Below are 21,969 nucleotides of genomic sequence, written 5' to 3'. Positions count from 1 at the left end.
AGATAGATCCAGAAAGATATTATAACATATTGGATGTGCTATGTAAGAGTAAGAGAGGAGTCAAAGACATCTCTAAGGTTTTGTTTCTAAGCAGCTAGAAAAATGGAGTTGCTATCAACTGAGATGGCAAAAGCTGCAGTGGGGCAGCTTTGGAGAGAAAGATTAGAAATTTGATTATGGATATGTTGCGTTTGAGATATCCATTAAAATCCAAAGAGAGATGTTAAATAGATATTTGGATAATCAAGTCAGGGGTTTAGGAAATAAGTATAAGCTGGTGATTTAAATTTGGGAGGCTTCATCGTAGAAACAATATTTAAAACCACGAGACTGGAAGAGATAGAATGAGTAGAGAGAGAAGAGACAAAGTGAGTAGATAGAGAAGAGAAATAGATTAAAGACCAAGTCTTACGACACACCAACATTAAGAGGATGGGGAGAAGGCAAAAGGGCCTGAGACATGGTGACCAGTAGGGTCCTGGGATAACCAAGAGAGAGAGGAAAAAAAAGCAAAGTAGTGAATAAAATGTTTCATGGTTGAGGGAGTAACTTATAAAGTTGCTATTGCAAAAAACAGCAAAGGATTTTGCTGTTGCAAATAAGAGCAAGGATAGCTGGTGCAGGAAGTAAACACCAAAAATGCATTTATTCTAAAGATGGTAGAAATAAACACCATGCTTATATGCTGATAGAAGTGATCTTCATTCTTTGTAAGAAATGAAACAAAACAAAAATGACAAGATAGGAGGAAAGACAAGGGAGTATTTCTAGATCTATATTCTTGAGTGGGTGAGATGGGAGAGGATCTACTACATAAGTGGAGAATTTTACCTTAGAACAGAGCATGAATAGTTTATCCATGGTAACAGGCAGGAAAGGAGAATGGGTACAGAAAACAATTTGTGGAATTTTCCTTTAGTTGTCGATTTTCTTACAGAAGTAGGAAGTAAGGTAATCTACTTTGAATGAGGATGCAGAGGAGGTGCTCTGACTTGAGGAGAGGTGTAATGGCGTAATAGTCATCAAGGGGGGTAGAAGAGAGAGTGGATTAAGGATGTACTGTATGATTACTGAGCAACATTCATGGTAAAGTTGGTAATGAGTTTGAAAATATTTAATACTCAGAGCCTTGTGGTCATGAAGAAAAAATAAAATTTAAAATTCCACTTAAAATGCATGTTTTTGTTCCAAATTTATCCAACAAATATTTGAAGATTAGTCATAAATTTGAAGTCATTGTGGTTGTATAGAAAATATGGTGGGTGGTGTATCAGTCATCTATTGTCACAGAGGGGATGTATAACAAAAATATCACTAAATCTCAGTGGCATACAGCAATTCGTATTTTTATTTTATTGAATATTGAGAAACTATAATTGTACATGTTTATGGAATACAAAGTAATGCTATGATAGATGTATATAGTGCAGCACTATTAAATCAAGCTAGTTAATATGTCACCTCAAATACTTACCATAACATACAACATTATGTACCCTTTGACCAACATCTCAGTTTATTTGTTTTCTTGGTATTAAGTCATTTGAGTATCTTATATATTTGGGATAGTTGGATATATGTATTTTTGATATTAACCTCTTGCCAGACATATGGTTTGTAAATATTTGCAAATATTTTCTCCCATTCTCTTTTTTCTCTCTCGTTCCTTCTTTCTTTCTTTCTCTCTCTCTCTTTCTTTCTTTCTTTCTTTTTTTTTTTTTTTGTGATAGTCTTTCTTGCTCTGTTGTCCAGGCTCAAGTGCAGTGGTGTGATGTCGGCTCACTACAACCTCCACCTCCCAGGTTCCAGTGATTCACCTGCCTCAGCTTCTCGAGTAGCTGGAATTGCAGGTGCCCACCACCATGTCCAGCTAATTTTTTGTATTTCTTTAGTAGAGACAGGGTGTTGCTATGTTGGTCAGGCTGGTCTTGAACTGGCCTCAAGTGATCAACCCACCTTTGCCTCCCAAAGTGCTGGGATTACTGGCCTAAGCCACCACACCCGGCCGCATTCTCTCATTCTCTAGGTTGCCTGTCCACTCTGCTAATTGTTTACTTTGTTCTGCAGAAGCTTTTTACATAATGTCATTTTATTTGTCTGTTTTTGTTTTTGTTGCCTGAAGTTCTGGGGTCAAATCCAAAAAATTATTGCCCAGATTAATGTCATGTCATTTTTCCCATATGTTTTCTTCTAGTGGTTTTGCAGTTTTGGGTTATATGATTACATCTTTAATCCATTTTGAGGTTTTTAAAATATGGTGTGAGATAAGGGTCTAATTTCATTTTTCTGCATATGGCTATCCAGTTTTTCTGACATCGTTTATTGAAGACACTGTCCTTTTCCCATTATGTATTTTTGGTACCTTTGTTGAAAATCAATTGACTATATATATATATGGGTTTGTTTCTGGGCTTTCTATTCTTTTCCATTGGTCCATGTATCCATTTTTATGCCAGTATCATGATGTTTTTGTTGCCTGAAGTTCTGGGGTCAAATCCAAAAAATTATTGCCCAGATTAATGTCATGTCATTTTTCCCATATGTTTTCTTCTAGTGGTTTTGCAGTTTTGGGTTATATAGAATAAATGCATTTTTGGTGTTTACTTCCTGCACCAGCTATCCTTGCTCTTATTTGCAACAGCAAAATCCTTTGCTCTTTTTTGCAATAGCAACTTTATAAGTTACTCCCTCAACCATGAAACATTTTATTCACTATAGCTTTTCAATAGTATTTGAAGTCAGGTAGTACAAAGTCTCTAGCTTTGTTCTTTTTGCTCAAGATTACCTTGATTATTCATGGTCTTTTTTGGTTCTATATGAATTTTAGCATTGTTCTTCCTACTTTTTTGAAAACTTATATTGGAATTTCAATAGGGATTATATTTAATCTGTACATCTCTTTGGGTAGTATGAACGTTTTAACAACGTTAATTATTCCAACCCATGAACATGGAATATCTTTTTATTTATTTGTGTCTTCTTCAGTTTTTCTCATCGAAGTTTCATAGTTTTGAGTATACAGATTTTTTTTTTTGAGACAAGATCTGGCTCTATTGCCCAGGCTGGAGTGCAGTGGCATGATCTCAGCTTACTGCAGCCTCTTCTTCCCAGGCTCAAGCCATTCTCCCCCATCAGCCTCCCAAGTAACTGGGACCACAGTCACACACCTCCTCACCTGACTAATTTTTATAAATTTTTTTAGAGAGACAGGGTTTTGTGTACAGATATTTTACCTCCTTGGTTAAATTTATTTCTAGGTATTTTATTCTTTTTGATGCTTTTGTAAATGAAATTGTTTTCTTGATTTATTTTTAAATAATTTGTTGTTAGTGTATAGAAATGCTGTTGATTTTATATCCTACAACTTTACTGCATTTATTAGTACAGTTTTTTTTTTTTTTTTTTTGTGGAGCTATTAGGGTTTTCTGAATATAAGAGCATGATATCAGTAGTGACAGTTTCACCTCTCCTTTCCTGTTTGGATGCCTTTTATATTTATCTTGCCTAAGTACTCTGACAATGACTTTCAGTACAATATTGAATAGAAATGTTGAGAATGGGCATCATTGTCTTGTTCCTGATCTTAAAGGAAAAGCTTTCAACTTTTTACCACTGAATATAATGTTATCTCTGGGCTTGTCATATATGGCCTTTATTGTGTTTAGGTATATTCCTTCCAAACCTAATGTTTAAGCATGTTTATCATAAAATCATTTTTAATTTTGTTAAATGCCTTTTCTGCATCTAGTGATATAAATATTTTTGTGCTTTATTCTGTCAATGTGATGTGTTACATTTGTAGATTTATCTATGTTGAACCATCTTGTCTCCTACGGGTAAATCCTACTTGAACATATTGAGTAATCATTTTGATGTGCTATTAAATCTGGTTTTCTTTGATTTTGTTGAGGATTTTTGTATTTGTATTGATCTGGGTTATAGACTGGCCCATAATTTTCTTTGCTTTTAGTATCCTTGTCTGACTTTGGTATCATTGTAATGCTAGGCTCATAAAAATAGTTTGAAAATATTGCATCTTCTTCAATTTTTTGGAAGTTTTGAGAAGAATATGTATTAGTATTAGTTATTTTTAAACTGTTTGGTAGAATTCATCCATGAGGCCATTGGGTATAGGATGTTTCTTTGATTAGAGACTTTTTATTACTGATTCAGTCTCTTTACTCACTATTGGTCTGTTCAGATTTTCTTTCCTCATGATTGAGACTTGGTAGGTTGTATGTGTCTGGGAATGTATTTATTTCTTCTTGATTATCAAATTTATTGCATATAATTGTTCATGGTAATCTCTTATGATCCTGTGTATTTCTGTGATTTTAGTTATAATTTTTCTCTTTAATTTCTGATTATATTTATTTGAGTCTTTTTATTTTTTAGTCTAGCTAAAGATTTATTTATTTATTTATTTATTTAATCTTGTAAAAAACCAACTTTTGGTCTTACTGATTTTTTTCTATTGTTTCTCTAATCTCTCTTTCTTTTTCTTTTATTTCTGCTCTGATTTTATTCTCTTCCTTCTGCTAACTTTGGGTTTAGTTGTTCTCTTTGTAGTTCCTTAAGGCATAATGTTAGGTTGTTTATTTGAGATCTTTTTATTTTAATGGACATTTATTGCTATAAACTTCCCTCTTAGAACTGCTTTACCTGTATTCTCTAAGTTTTGGTCTGTCTTGTTTCCATTATCATTTGTTTCAAAAATTCTTTTAATTTCCCTTTTAATTACTTCTTTGAACCATTGGTTGGTTGTTGTATTAGTTCATTTTGACATTGCTGTAAAAAAAATTCCTGAGACTGGATAATTTATAAAGGAAAAGGGTTTAATTGGTTCACATTTCCACATGGCTGGGGAGGCCTCAGGAAACTTACAATAGTGGTGGAAGGGGAAGAGGCATGTCATACATAGTGGCAGGTGAGAGCAAATGAGTGTGTGAAAGAGGAACTCTCAGACACTTATAAAACCACCAGATCTCATGAGAATTCACTCAGTATTACAAGAACAGAAGGGAGGACACTGCCCACATGATTCAATCACCTCCCACCATGTCTCTCTCTCAACTTGTGGGGATCATGGGGATTTTAATTCAAAATGACATTTGGGTGAAGACACAAAGCCTAACCACATCATTCCACTCCTGGTCACTTCAAATCTCATGTCCTCACATTTCAAAACCAATCATGCCTTTCCAACAGTCTTCAAATGTCTTTTTTGTTTGTTGGTTGGTTTTTGAGACAGTGTCTCACTCTGTCATCCAGGATGGAGTGTAGTGGCATGATCTCAGCTCACTGCAACCTCCACTTTTCAAGCTTAAGTGATTCTCTAGTCTCAGACTCCCGAGAAGCTGTGGGTACAGGCATTGGATAATTGCTCCCATTCCAAATGGGAGAAATTGGTCAAAACAAAGGGGCTATAGGCCCCATGCAAGTCTGAAATCCAGCAGGGTAGTCATCACATCTTACAGCTCTGAAATGATCTCCTTTGACTCCATGTCTTACATCCAGGACATACTGATACAAAAAGTTAACTCCCATGGGCTCAGGCAGTTCCACGCTTGTGGCTTTGCAGGGTACAGCTCCTCTCCAAGCTGCTTTCACAGGCTAGGATTGAGTATCTGTAGCTTTTCCACAAGCACATGCAAGCTGTTGGTAGATCTGTCATTCTGGGGTCTGGAGGATGGTGACCCTCTTCTTACAGATCCACTAGGTGGTGCCCCAGTGGAGACTCTGTGTGGGGGTTCCAAACCCACATTTCCCTTCTGCACTGCCCTAGCAGAGGTTCTCCATGAAGGTTCCACCCCTGCAGCAAACTTCTTCCTGGACATCCAGGCATTTCCATACATCCTTCGAAATCTACATGGAGGTCCCCAAACCTGAGTTCTTGGCTTCTGTGCACCCACAGGCCCAACACCACATATAAGCCACCAAGACTTGGGGCTTGCACCCTCTGAAACAACAGTCTGAGCTGTATGTTGGCCCTTTTTAGTGATGTCTGGGATGCAGGGTGCCAAGTCCTGAGGCTGCACAGAGCAGAAGCAGGGCCCTGGGCCCAGCCCATGAAAACATTTGAAAACATTGTTTCCTCCTAGGCCTCTGGGCCTGTGATGGGAGGAGCTGCCATGAAAGTCTCTGAGATGCCCTGACAACATTTTCTCCATCATCTTGCCTATTAACATTTGGCTCCTCATTACTCATGCAAGTTTCTGCAGCAGGCTTGAATTCCTTTCCAGAGAATGAGTTTTTCTTTTCTACTACGTGGTCAGGCTGAAAACTTTTCAAACGTTTACACTCTATTTCCTTTTTATACGTAAGTTCCAATTTCAAACCCTCTCTTTGTGAATGCATAAGACTTACACTTTCAAAATCAACCAGATCACCTTTCTGATGGTTTACTGCTTAGAAATTTATTCTACCAGATACCCTGAATCATCTCTCTCAATTTGAAAGTTCCACATATCTCTAGGGCAAGAGCAAAATTCTGTCAGTCTCTTTGCTAAAGCATAGCAAGAGTGACCATTGCTCCAGTTGCCAAGAAGTCCGTCATCTCCATCTGAGACTACCTACCTCAGCCTGGACTTCATTGTCCACATCATTATCAGCATTTTGGTCAAAAGCATTCAACAAGTCTCTAGGAAGTTCCAAACTTTCCCACATCTTTCCATTTTCTTCAGAGCCCTCCAAACTGTTCCAACCTCTGCCTGTTACCCAGTTCCAAAGTCACTTCCACATTTTCAACTCTCTATAGCAGTACCCCACTCCTAGTACCAATTAACTGTATTAGTTCATTTTCACATTGCTACAAAGAAATACACGCAACTGCGTAATTTATAAAAGAGATTTAATTTACTCACTGTTCCACATGGCTAGGGAGGCCTCAGAAAACTTACAATCTTGGCAGAAGGGGAAGAAACATGTCTTACATGGCAGCAGGTGACAGAGAGCCAATGTGTGAAAGAGTAACTCTTACTTATGAAACCATCAGATCTTGTAAGAACTCACTATCAAAAGAACAGCATGGGGGACACTGTCTCCATGATCCAATCACTTCCCACCAGATTCCTCCCTCAACACATGGGGATTGTGGAGATTATAATTCAAGAGGATATTTGGCTGGGGACACAAAGCCTAATCAGATCAGTTGTTCAGAACTATGCAGTTTAATTCCTACATATTTGTGAATTTTCCAGCTTTTTGTTCTGTTATCAATTTCTAGTTTCATACCATTGATGACAGGACTTCAATTTTCTTAAATTCATTCACGCTTGTTTTGTGGCCTAACATATGATCTATCCTGGAGAATGTTCCATGGGTACTTAAGAATAATGGATATTTCATTGCAGTTGAATAAAATGTTCTGTATATGTCTGTTAGGTTTATTTGGTGTAAAGTGTAGTTCAAGTCCAATATTTTCTTATTAATTTTCTGTCTAGGTAATCTTTTCATTATTAAAAGTTGGAGTATTGAGGTCCTCTACTACTATTATATTATTGACTATCTCTTCTTTCACATCAATTAATATTTGCTTTATATATTTAGGTACTCTGATGTTGAGTATATATATATTTGTAATTGCTATATTCTTTTGATAAATTGACCCTTTTATCATTATACAATGATCTGCTTTGTCTCTTTTTTACAGTTTGTGACTTGATATATATTTTGTCTTCTGTAAGTATGGATGGCTACCCTTGCTTTCTTGTCATTTCCATTTGCTTAAAATATTTTTTCCCATGCCTTTACTTTCAGTCTGTGTCCTGAAAGGCAAGGAGAGTTTCTTGTAGGCATCATATAATTGGGTCTTATTTATTTATCCTTTCAGCTACTCTGTCTTTTTGTTGGAGATTATAAGTCATTTAAATTCAAAATAATCATTGATAAGTACGGACATACTACTGCTATTTTGTAATTTGTTTTATGGTTGTTTTATTTTGCTTTTACCTGTGTTGCTTCCTTTGTGGTTTGATGGTTTTCTGTAGTGGTAGGCTTTTAGTCTTTTCTATTTATTTTTTGTGTATCTACCATAGAATATTGCTTTGTGGTTGTCATGAGACTTGCATAGATATTGTATACCTATAACAGGCTATTTCAAGCTGATAACAACTCAATTTTGATCTCACACAACAAACTACATTTTTACTCCCCTTCCCCATTTTATATTTTTGATGTCAAAATTTACATTATTTGGCAAACTGTGTTCCTTGACAATTTATTTTAGCTATAGCTGTTTTCATAGTTTTGGCCTTTAACCAACATACTAGAGATGAAATTGCTTTACACACCACTATTACAATCATATTCAGAATATGACCCTGTATTATTTATACCATTAAGTTTTATACTTTCTTATGTTTTATGTTATTACTTAGCAGCCTTTTGATTCAGCTTAAAGAATTTTTTTTGGAAATTCCTGTAAGAGTCAGGCCCAGTGGTGATGTACTTCATTAGCTCTTGTTTGTCTGAGAAAGTTTTTATTTCTTCCTCATTTATAAAGGACAGCTTTTCTGGAAAAATATTCTTGGTTGCCATTTTTTTTCTCTTCAGTACTTTGTATCATCCTGCTCTCTAATGGTCTGTAGAGTTTCTACTGAGAAACCTGTTGATAGCTTTATTTGAACCACATTGTGTATGATATGTTTCTTATCTTTTCCTGTTTGCCGAATTTTTTCTTTTCTTTGATTTTTAATAGTTTGATTATTATGTGTCATGGTGAACTCCTCTTTAGGTGGAATTTGATTGGAGATCTCTGGACTTCCCATACCTCAATAGTTGTGCCTTTCTTCAGATTTAGGAAGTCTTCAGTCATTTCTTTAAATAGTTTTTTGGTTTCTTTTCTCTCCTGTTTCTGGAAATCCTATTCTATCAACTTTTGATCTGTTGATGATGTCTTATACTTTCTGCATGTTTTGTTCATTCTTTTTTTTCTTTTTCTTTTTTTTATGTCTTACACTGTCTGTAGGCTTTCTGCATTCTTTTTAATTTTTTTTCTCTAACAGCCTACAGTTGGAGTTTTTTATTGCATTTTTTAGTTTAGTCATTGTATTCAGCTCAAAAACTGTTTTTTAAAAATTGCTTCTATTTCATGGTCAAACTTCTCATTGATTTCATATATTGTTTTCTGTTTGTATAATTTTCTATGTATATGTTTTTTGTTCAACTAACTTCTTTAAGAAGATTATTCTGAACTCTTTATCAGTCATTCCGTAGATCTTTATTTAGGATCTATTTTGGGGGGCTTTGTTATTTCCTTTTGGAGGTGTCATGATTCCCTTATTTTTGTGATCCTTGTGTCCTCGTATTGGTGTCTGTACATTTGAGGAGACACTCATCTTTTTCACTTTTATAGATGTTATTAACCAGAAATTGACCTTCACTATTTTGTGTAGCCAGTGATTCTGGATGGGCCAGCCGATAAGAACCCTGGGCAGGCAGAGCTTGCCTTGGGGTTCTCTAGATGGCTGAGCCAGTGCCTTTGCTTTGAGTTTAGGTGGGGCTGCCAGCTGGATTCTTCAATCAGGCTGAGTTGCTGGCTGGGCACCATAGTTGTCTCTCATTGGGATGGGTCATAGGGTATATTTTCTGGCCAGGTGCTGTTTGTGTTCTGCAGTAAAATAAGGTAGTCTAGCCCCCAAGGCTAGGTGGAGTCACTGCTTGGGATAGATGGCAGCAACCACTACGCTCAGTAGAAGTACACAGTTGAGAGTTGCCTCTCAACCTGGGTAGAGAATTGGGGTGGGCTTTGAGGTTGGGCTGAGTCACTATTTGAACTCGGATAGGGAAGGTCTAGCCCCTGAACTTTGCCAAAATGCACCGTGGCAGATCTCTCTCCTCTGAGCAGATCCTTGGGGTGGTCTTGAGGCTGAGTCAAGTGTTCTTTAAACTCCCATGGGGGCAGATTTATTTCTTGCCCTTTGCCAAAATGGGCTGTGGAGGGGGTCCTTCTCTCTGGGTGGGGCCTTTGGGTGGGGTCAAATGTTGGGCATGAGGTTGGCCATCTAGGGATACAAGCCAAGTAGAACGTCCCACCACTTATGGGAACAACCAGCTTAGCTTTTCAAGTGTGCTATGCATTGGCTGATACCTCTGATGTGGTGCCACTGCTGACAGGTATACAGAGTTACAACCAAGATTTCTGTGCTGTTATCTGTGAGCTCTTTTCCTTGCTTTGTTTCTACCTGACCCTAGGTGATCTAGTCATGCCCTTGTCCTCATTTCCCCCATGAAGTAAGACTCTAATGGGCTTTCTGGGAAGAATCTCAGAATACTTCTGCAGCTGGATATTTGCCTCCAGTTCTCTTTTTCTACTGTAGAAACTGTGGGTCTAGGATAATCTTCTATGTGGTGTTGTGCAAAGTTGGGGAGGTGGGTGATACAGCCAAAGTAAAACTATTTCTGCTACCCTTCTGATGTCATTTTTCATTGGACTCTGTGATCTATGAAGGTGTCTCAGGCTTATTCCCAAGTTTTTAGATTTTTACAAGGGCATTCTTGTCTGTGGATAGTTGCTAGTTAATCTTTCTGTAGTGAATAGTGAAGACTGATTCTGCTCTCTTGCTTACACCATTCCCAAACCACACATCTGTTTTAGCTCCTGACTCTTTGATTTTGTTTAGTAGTTTTGCTGAATTAATTTGGACTTTGTAGATCTCACTCTTTGTTGCCTGTTAGCACTGAGTCAGCTACAAACTTAACTGATCTTTAGGAGGCTCTCTTAAATGTCTGGTGCCTTGCCAGACAAATAAATGTTATATTTAGATAAAATTCTGAGATGAAAATATAATGAAAACTTGAGACCAAACATAAAAAGGAAAGATTTAGAAAATAACTTATTCATTTATTTTTAAAAATAAGTGATAATATATATTAAATTGTTATACTATTAAGATTCTCTAACTATGTTTAAATGAGTGAAGTTATAGCTTTATTTCTGATTGTCAATATTTATAATATGCCTAAATTATTTCTTTTACAACGATTTCAACTTCTCATGAATAATTTCAGATGTTAAGATCAGGGTCTAGTTTTATTTTTTGCAGATGATTGGCCAATTAAGTCAGTACTGTGTATCAAATAAATCATCCTTTCTTTTTTTTTTTTTTTTTTTTACTGAATTGAGATATCACATTTGTCACTTAAATACTCAGGTTGAGTTTGAAGTTATCTATTCCCTTTAACCTGTTTTTAACTATTTTTAAGTATGCAATTTATTAGCATTAAGTACATTTATATTTTTGTGGAACCATCACCACCATTTATCTCCACAACTTTTTCATCTTTTCAAACTGAAACTCTATTTTCATTAAACATTAACTCCCTATTCCTCCTCCTTCCAGCCCCTGGCAGCCTTTCTATCTTTTTAAATTCTCATATTATTCATATTCATGGATATCCTCTTATGACTGACTGACTTCACTTAGCATGATATTCATACGGTTCATGCATGAACCTTATGTTAGCATAAGGTTATATTAGCATAACCTTGTATTAGCATATATTAGAATTTCCTTCCTTTATAGGCTGAATAATATTCCATCTTATCCATTCATCCATCAATAAACACTTGAGTTACTTTCACTTTTTGGCTATTGTGGATAATGCTGCTCTGAACATGGATATTTAAATACCTATTTGAGTCCTTGCTTTCAATTCTTTTGGAAATATACCCAATAACTGAAATGTTTTGCTTATTGCTATGCCAATATCATACTTATTTCTAAGCATTTTATAGATTTGGTTTCCAATTAAAAGCAATAGTTTTATTATTTACACTTCTAGATGTTTATTGCTATTACAAAAAAGCTATTGATTTTGTCTATTTTGTTGCACTTAATCATCTCATTAGATTCTTGTATCATTTACAATAGAATTTTATTATAGTTTCTTGGGATTGCTTTGTTGTATTCCTGAGTATTTTGTTTAAAATTTATACATGTACACACTTGGTGTTAGAGTTATATTTACCTTATTAAATAATTAAAGGGATTTTCCACTGTGGCAGTCATGGAGGGTCACTGTTCTGATCACCTTTCAGAAGAGAACTTACCATTTGATTGCAAGGAGTGAAGTTAGCTGATAGCCTCCAGCTGTAAGTGCCTTCACAATCTAAGTTTTTGAGCTGAGCCCGTGCTCTTCCTGGGAAGCCACAGCCAAGGACTGAGCATGGTACAGAAACAAGGTCCTGGCCATTTCTGCCCAATACCAGGCTTTGCTAATGGGCAGTATTTGCTGTGGAGATGCCATTGGTATAACTGAAACTCTGTTAGATCTGCATAATAATCTGAGGATCTCTTTGCCCAGTCCTACTTCCTCCTCTTATTATCCTTTTTAGGTGTTGTTTTAGTCTGTTTCCTGTTTATAACAGAATATCAGAAGGTAGATAGTTTATAAAGTAACATGTTTCTTATAGTTATGGAGGCCAAGAAATCTGAGGCTGAGGGGCTATGTCTGGTACAAACCTGCTTATTGGTGGGGACTCTCTGCAGAGTTCCAAAGCAGCAAAGGGCATCACATGCTTTGGGGGCTGAGTATGCTAGCTCAGGTCTCTCTTCTTCTTAGAAAGCCACCAGCCCATTCTCATGACAAGCCATTGATCCATTAATCCATGCATGAATTAATCCATTCATGAAAGCAGAATCCTCATGACCCAGTCACCTCTTAAAGGCCCCCCTTCTCAGTACTGCCATGTTGGGGATTAAATTTCAACATGAATTTTGGAAGGAACAAATATTCAAACCATAGCAGAATGTATAGTGTATACTCCTAATTGAGAGAACTATCTACAATTCAAGACTATGACTGATAAGTAAAAGGTCACATATGGGTTGGCAGTAAAACACATTTTAAAATAGACATGGGGTGTGTATAAAGGTAAAATCGTAGTAATTATTATGAAAATTATGTACCCTACCCAAATATTTCAGGATTAAATGAACCAGTGAATTAATTTGTATATTACTAACCAATAAATTACTCTTCCCTATCTTCTAAATATATGGAAGTAAGTTTTTCTTGCATTGAATAATTCACTTTCACATTTATTGATTTGTTTTCATACCTAGGATGCAGAACAGGCATTATGGATGAATAAGTAGAATTCTTAAAAATTCAGATTCTGCTACTTACTGGATAGGTGACCTTGAGCAAGTTAGTAAACAATTCTGAGGTTTATGCATAGGACAGGAAATATTTATCTTGCAGGTTTGTTTTAAAAGTTAGATATTATGTAAATAAAGTTCCAGGAGAGTGTCTAGCAAATAGTAAATCTCAAATGTATTCTATAATCATTTTTTATTTTACAAAATCAAAATTTTAAATTTGCATTTTTATCCCCATAGTTTTAAGACTATCTTACCAGAAACTTAAGGAAAAGAAAACTTTGACATCTTCTGGAGCATTTACAGATTAATATAATATTTGCTATCCTGTAGGTTATGTATATGAATATATTTTCTGATTAATATTTAAGTAGTTTGAAGTGAAGTTATATTACATTGTAACATTTTCTAATTGAATTGCAATTACATCTTTTAGATGTTTTGTGAAAAACTGTTAAAACTTCATCAAAGTAAGAGGATAAATATCCATTTTTCCTTATGGTAATTTTTCTGTACCTATAAATGTATACCTATTGCTGCCTTATAAAGTTCAACATACCCTCCAGGGGGCACTAGATGCAATAGTAAATGTATTTAATGTTATGCAAATGCAAATGACATGTGGAGAAGTAATGAGATGGGAAGGCAGCGTTCTGACTGCCATGGTGGTCATGCTGGAGTCGCTGCTGGACAGCATCCTGGTAAATGTGTCTGCCTAGGGATATGAGTCTAGATCACGCAGTTCGGCTGGTATGCACTTGGAATCTTAAAAGCTCTTTTGAGTGAGAAGCCATCAAGATAAGATTTGCAAAACCAGTATACATATATATATATTTTCAGTTTTCAAGATTCCCAGTTCATTTCACCCTATACAAGGGAATAGACAAGTAAAGTCATATTTATATATACCCTGTGCAACTGTAGAATGGACACAAATCCTATATAATGCTAAACTGTACTAAGGATATCTAGGCTATATGTCCTAAGAGAAAACTTATGTTCAAAATTATGTCATTAAAGACAAGCACACATATCATTTGTTCAGCACCTAGGACACAGTCTAGGCTGGAGAAACCCCAAATGGGTACTTGAATTCACTCTGGCTGATTCTAGGGTAAATTGTAAGCCTCCAAGCCAGTTTGAGGAGTCCTACATATTCTAAAATATTTGGTTCTAATCCAACATACACCTGCTATTTCAGTGCTTCATTGTTTCCAATGTAATCTATTGTTGTGCCATATCTATGTGTCTTTTGCCTTCTTATAAGGAAAAATCTCTAAATATATTTGTAATCACTTTAAATAGCTGTCTAACGCTAGTTGATCTGTACTCACCGCTTATTCAACATCTCAAAATGGAATTCATTTTCTTAAATATGAAACCTGGTCCTTTTAAAGTATTTTTAATCTCAATTCTTGACATCACTGTCTATCTAGCTGTTCAAAGAAGAAATCAAGGGATCAACTTATAAAAGCACATTATTGTTTATCAAACACATGATTTTGCAGTTTACAATATAGCATAAGTAGTAGATACCACATTTGAACAAATATGTAATTATATAATATAAATAAATATAAATATAAATTATATATAAACATAAACTTTTATTTTAGAAACCTCTTTCCATTTTAGCTTAGCTTTCATATCACATTGGTCACTAAGATTTACCAGTTTTATCTCCCACATGTCCATTCAGGCTGACAGCCTCGTACTTAATGTCCCTGCTTCTAGTCTTGTCTCATTTTCATTAATGCTCTATGCTAATGCCAGGGTGTTCTTTCTAAAAGTAGTTGGACTATTTTTAAGTTTCAATTCCTTGAATTATACACTATTTATTACTGGATTAGTTTCAAACTTTTTTAGCAGAGCATACAGGGTACTTCCGGATCAGTTTCAAAATTTTTAGCAGAGCATACAGTGCTTCAGAAGAGCATACAGATCCTCATCTCTCTTCTCATTCTCCATCCCCCCATATCATGTGTCCACTATGAACTGAATATTTTCATATAGTTTAAGAACATTTACATATAATTAATTACATTTACTCCTTTTGGGGTAGATTTCTATAAATTTTGACAAATACATATTTAACCACAATAGTAATTGAGATACAGAAAAGCTTCATCACCCTAAAAAAATCGCCTCATGCCATCTTTTTGTAGTAAAGCTCCATCTTCATCCCCAAGCGCTGGTGAATTCTGATCTATGTTTAGTCTCTACAGCTTTACCTTTGACAGAATGTCAAATAAATGTAGCTGTACAGTATATAGCCTTTTAAGTCTCTTTCACTTAGCATAAAGGATTTAAGATTCATTCATATCATAGTTCTCAATCATTTATATTTACCCCAAGCAAGACAGTCACTCCCGCCAGCTTCTCATGTCTTCATGACTTTGAGCATTCTTTGTTTCGGAAATGCCTTGTGAAACTGCTGAACATCTGCTCATTTTAAAAAATGCGAACATCTTCAGCTCATTTGTCATTATAATGTGACTACTTCAGACCAACTTAGGTGTTATCTTTTGTATAATACTACATTGCATTGCAATGATTTGTGTAGTTGCTAATTTCTTTTACTCTAGGAATGAGTAAACAACAACCTGTGGGCTATGTCCACAGGCCAGATCAGCTCCCTGCACCAGTCCGTCCCCCAGCTTTATGTGGCAGAGATAGTATGTGGCCTACAAAACCTAAAATATTTGCCAAGTAGCTCTTTACAGAGAAAATTTGCCATCTCCTACTCCACTTGACTATGAAATCTTTGCATCCCCGGAATGTAATTATATCAGTTAGGGTTTGCTTAGAAAAAGAGAAAGCATGTTAGGTATTTCAACACAGAAAGTTTTAATATAGTGATATGATTATAAAAATGTTAGAAGGGTGGGAGAAGCATACAGGAATTGTATTAAGCAGAACCCTGGAACCAACACACTTATTGTCCTTATAAGAGCTGGAAATCAGCACTTCTGCTTTGCAGCTACCAGAAATAAACAAAAAAGAATGGCTTCTATCTTCTTTTTGCCTTCTAATCTGATGTGAGTACCTCCAAATGACAGAATCTAACCAGGAATCAGTTGGCAAAGAAGTCTGAGAAATGTCATTTTCAAGTTACTACTCCCAGTAGTTCTAGGGAGAATACAGAAGTGTGAGTATGTAGGAGCTGAGTGTCAATGGACTGTATCTGGCACACTGGCATACTGTTGTACATAGTAGGTACTTAGCAAAGGCTATTAAATTAAATATTCAGAGCATTTAGTATACTAAATAAGAACTTCACAGAGTGCCTAGACTAATAAGATCATTACTTGCCTTCAGGTGCTTACAATCTAGACAAAGAGTCTAAAATGTAAACAACTGAGTATGTCTTTCATAGTGTAATAGCTGTTGAATCTCTCCCACAGAGAATGAGCTAAAAGAGTACAGAAGAAAGAATAAATTCAGCATAGAGGACAAAAACGGGATGGCTTCTTGGAGGAAATGATATGCACTCTAGGCTTTGTGAAAGGGCTCCTGAAACTGACAGAAGATTGGAGGAAAATTCACTCAAAAGGAAAAAGCAGGTACCATGTCACCAAGATGTGGAAGCAAACGGCATTTTGGGGAGTTCGTACGGCATAGCTATAACTTAATGAATTTTTAAAATATTAAAGTACTTAAGTTTTAAAAAGTAAAATAAGTTATATTATTCCAGAAACATAGTAATTTACCTAACAAATCCATACGTCAATTATAAACTCCAGTCTAATCCGGGTCCAAAATTCCATGATTAGAATTTGATAGCAGCTTTATTGCGAGTACTAAAATCCGAGTTCTTAAATTGGCCCTTGGAAAGATTATGTACCTTAGCATTAACTTTATACCCAACACCATTTGTTAAAGAGTAATATTTCTTGCCCCCAACCCTTGCCCTCACCTCACATGCCACATTATGTTCCAAATCCAAGCCTGGGGCATGCATGCACAATGCTCTACTCTTAACAGAGTCAGTGGAAATCATGTGGTGGCTATGTACTAGAGATCAAACTTGACTGGAGGTTTCAACTAACTAATTTCTCTATCAAGTTTCACATGCTGTATATATCAGTCACATTTTGCATAGATGGAGGAGTATGTGTAAATATGGCCTCTTAGCAGACTTTTGGTTTCCATTTAAGTGGGAGGAATTATTAGAATGAAGATTTAAAGTGACATTCTTATTTTAAAATTAAGTCATGTACATATAAGTCTGCCACAGTTAGCACCCAAAATTCAGTGTGACCTTTATGGCAGCTGGTGATACTCTAATATTTCTGAGTAGTACATAAAAGGTGAAAGGGCATATCGCCTTTCAATGTGCATATGTAAGTGCAATAAATATTAATGGGAGTGCATACTTGTGGATAATCCTGGAATGTACATCTAGATTTATAATTAGGAACAGTTATGTGAAATTGATATAAATGTCTGTCATCAGTGGTATTTGATGATCAATTTCCCTTGTGCATTTTGCAAGAACTATAAGTTTATGGTAGCTTGCTTTTCTTAGATTTTATAAAAGGTAATAAAAGAGTGTTTGGGATTTCTTTAAATTCTTCCATACATAATTATATTTTTTGGAATCCATACATTTAAATGTGGGGGTGCTTTTTTATTTGTTTTATTTTACAGAGTCCAATAAGGCATTATAGAATTTCAAAATGTGATTTTGTATATGAAACTCAATTCTTAACTACCTATTTTTTTTATGACCCCAGAAGAAATCTCAAGAGGACAGTGTAGATATTTTATTATATTCTCTTGCTCTGTGCACAGATTTTCCTGACTTCTTGGCTCTCTTATTTTTTCTTTCTTTGCTTAGCTTTCTGATTATCCTTATTCCCTGTTCTATGCTTCAGTTATGAGATATATATAAAAATTAGTGAGGAGAAGTAAACATAAACATAAAAGGATGTTTGTGTGGAGGGTTTCAGATGGTTTTACTTTCTCCTTCATATTTTTCTGTATCACCCTCTGTTTGAGGGTGATAAAGATTAGAAAAATGACTTTTTGAATCACAAAGAAAACTAGTATTAATATTTTAGGATCTTTAAGAACTCGGTTAGTAGAATTTTTAATTTACAGGTTCTAACAACTAGCCTAGTTTTCCTATGAGTAGATTAGTGTTCAAATGAATTGATTTGACTTATTCAAAATGTTGTTCTTCTTAAGAGTTCATGAAAAAATTCACTGAATTTTAGTAAGATCTTTGCATTTTATATGTCAGATAAAATGATAACTGCCTTTTTTTTTTTACTGAATTGTCATTGCGAAGGCAGGAACCATACCTGCTTTTTACCTCAGTCATATTCCCTATGCTTTTAGCTTCAGTAGATATTTGTTTTTGAACATATACACATACTTAGAAATTAGTTTAAGAAACATTCCAGCATAAAAATTGGCAAAGTATACAAAGTACATTATTATGTCAATATAAAGCAATGTAATGCACAAAGAAACTCAAATGGCCAATAATCATGAAAGATGTTTTACCTCATTAAGAATCAAATAATATTGATGGAAACAACCTGTATGCTGGAAGGAAGGTCGTGGCATGACCCACTTATCTGGTGTAGAAAGAGCTTATGGAACGCCATGCTCTGTGCTCAAGGGAGGCAGGCCTCTTGGAAGCACAAGAATGTGACCAGACTTGCTGGCTCCTATCTAAAACCCCTCTAGCTTGTTTAATGATTAAATCTAGAATAGAATTTGTTCTATATGCCTCAAGGAAATACCAAACCACCCTAGCTATCTCCCCCCTGACACTCCTACCACATTCTTGCTTTGTGTTGTACACCAGTAAATGGTGTGGGTCTCCAGAGCTTGGGGCCTTTGCAGCCTCCATACTCACATTGGCCCCCTGGTACCCACTTTATGCATTCTTAACTTGTCTTTTCTCATTTCTTTGTCTGCCATTCCTTGCAACCCCCACAGTCCCTGTCAGGGCTGGTCCCTGACACCTATATATCTTTTTTTCTAAAGATTCAAAATACTTGGCTATCTTCAGGATTGGCAAAGGAATAGGGAAGAATAAGGACTTTCATTCGCTATTGATAAAAGCAAAAATTATTTTTCAATTCATTCTGGAAAGCAGTTTGGAAATATGTATAAATATAGAAGATATGGAGTTTTTGTTCCACAATTCTGTATCTAGGAATTTATTTTAAGGAGATATTCAAGTGGTTAGGTGTATAAGATGTATATGTAGGGATGTTTATGGCAGCATTGATTATATCATAGAAGAACTGGAGCTCTAAATATTCATCAATAAGAAATCTATTGAATAAACTATGATTTCTTTATGTAAAGAAATACCACACAGCTGTTAAATGATGTAGATTTATATTTATTGATCTTTAAAATTATTAATGTTACATTGTTGAGTGAAAAAACAGGTTGCAATACAGCATGTGTAGAATGATTGCTCTGTATCAGAGGTGGGCAAACTTGTTGTATAAGGTCAGGTAGTAATATTTCAAGTTTTGTGGGTTGTATAGTCTCTGTCATATTACTCAACTCTCTCATTATAGTGCAAAAGTATCCAGGGACATGTGTAAACAAGTGAGCATGGCTATGTTCCAATAAAACTGTATTTACAGAAACAGGCAGCTGCTTAAGTTTGCTGATCCCTAGTATATATGTAAAAATGTGTGTGTGTTTATAAACACACACATATATAATACAAAGTCTGAGTGAGAGAATATACATTTCTAGAAGAATGTTTACCCAAATGTTAACAATAGATGGCTCTGCATGGGAATTCTAGGTGACTTTCGTTACTTTATATTTTTCTGTATTATATGATTTTTATAGGCACTAGGAAATGTCATAAAAATTAATATTTCATGAAAAGACAAGAGACTGTTTATACTTCAGAAAAACAGATTCATAGTGTAACATGCCAAAGGGTTCTGAGATCTTGCATTTTACATATGCACATATCAAATAAAGTAATATTTAAATATAGTTCACCATTTTGTCTGTGGCAAAATCACCTCATGTCTGTGTTATTGTACATGTTTAATAATCTACTTGCCTCTGGTTTTTATAGCTCTTCCCCATTCTGGTTTTTATAGCTCTTCCCACATTCACAATTGCCAAATTTACCTAAGAATATTTTTTGAAATCTAAAATTCTATTATCTAGGTCTTCTAGAATCTATCAGAAGTAATACTATTATTATTATTATTATTATTATTATTTTGAGATGGAGTCTAGCTCTGTCGTCAGGCTGGAGTGCAGTGGCATGATCTCGGCTCACTGCAACCTCTGCCTCCCAGGTTCAAGCGATTCTCCTGCCTCTGCCTCCCAAGTAGTTGGGATTACAGGCATGCATTACCATGCCCAGCTAATTTTTGTATTTTTTGTAGAAACAGGGTTTCACTATGTTGGCCAGGATGGTCTCGATTTCCTACCTCGTGATCTGCCCACCTCAGCCTCCCAAAGTGCTGGGATTTCAGGCAGGAGCCACTGCGCCTGGCCTCCAATTTTGTAATAGAAAATAAATACACATATACACACACACACAACTTTCTTGGCTCTTCTGTTTCCATTACTGTCAGCATTCTGGTTTCTCTTCCTATCCTGTTAATACAGGTGCCACCAAGGATCTATCCTAGTTCTCTTCTTCCATCCACTACGTTGTTGCCCTTGGCATGCTCCTGTCTTACCACCTTATGGGAGGACTCACCTGGAAATTAGTGGAAGGAGGTAATAAATAGCCAACCAATGATGTCTTCGAAATTTATTAAAACCTACACTCACAATAACCAGTTGCCCATAACCATTTTTCAGCTCCTCATGTAAACTTTAGCTTTCTATCAAATTTCTCCTGTAGATGTGCCAAATTTGGATTTATTAATTCAGCTTTAATATCTGGATCACCACAATATATAAATTTATAAAACTAGCTTTTCAATGTTAGCCTTGAAAGAGTGATGTTTGTGACTTCTGGATATCTATTTGAAGACAGAGAAAAGTAAAAGCGGAGAAACCAGTTGATCTTACTCATCATATAGGCAAAATATGATAGTAGCCCTGACTAGCTAGATTGCAGTGGAAGTAAAAAGAAGCAGATGCATCCTGGGATTTTAAGAAGACAAATTAACAGGAATTGGTGATGGACTAGATTTAGAGATAAAGGCGAGGGTCCATCAAAGATAACTCACGGTTTGCTGGCTTGTGCAAATGGTGTATAATGGCTACCCTTTCCCCCATGAAATAGGAGGCTGTCATCATCTGCTGAGAAACAGAAGTGTGGGGTCAGCAGTTGAGGACTTTGCCAGCCAGGGAACAGGAGGTTGGCTACTTTAGGCAGAAGGAGCAGCATTAACAAAGACTTGAAGGTGTGAAAATAATCAGTGTTTTCTGGAAATTTTGAATACTGTAGTGGAATTAGAACACAGTAGTATAGGATGTGGAATAGGAAAGGGCAGTATAGAGAAGGGAGTTTGGAAAAACAAGCTAAAGCCTGATTGTGAAGGGTCTTGAATCCCATGCTAATTAGTTTACCTTATCTTTATAATTCAGCTGTTCTCAGACAGCTGAGATTCATATACAGCTAACATTTTATATCCAATTTATGGACAAATAGGGTTGGTTGCCTTCTTTTATTTTGTAAAGCAATAATAAAAACGATTATCTTAAAATCTCAGAGATCTCTTAAAAGACTTTATTTTTCACTTGACAGTGGTGGCACAATAAATCCTAAAGTCAATATAGAAATTATTATAATTATCATAAAACTTTATTTTTTAATTAATGAAGAATTGCTGAAAATTAATAAACACTATACGTCTATTTGAAAAGAGGAACTCAGAGGCTAGTTACTTAACTTCAACACCTTAGG

The sequence above is a fragment of the Aotus nancymaae genome, unplaced genomic scaffold, assembly GCF_030222135.1.
Source record: "Aotus nancymaae isolate 86718 unplaced genomic scaffold, 86718_ANA_hifiasm-v0.15.2.pri h1tg000008l, whole genome shotgun sequence".
Classification (NCBI taxonomy): domain Eukaryota; kingdom Metazoa; phylum Chordata; class Mammalia; order Primates; family Aotidae; genus Aotus; species Aotus nancymaae.
Note: the sequence above shows the minus strand (reverse complement) of the source record.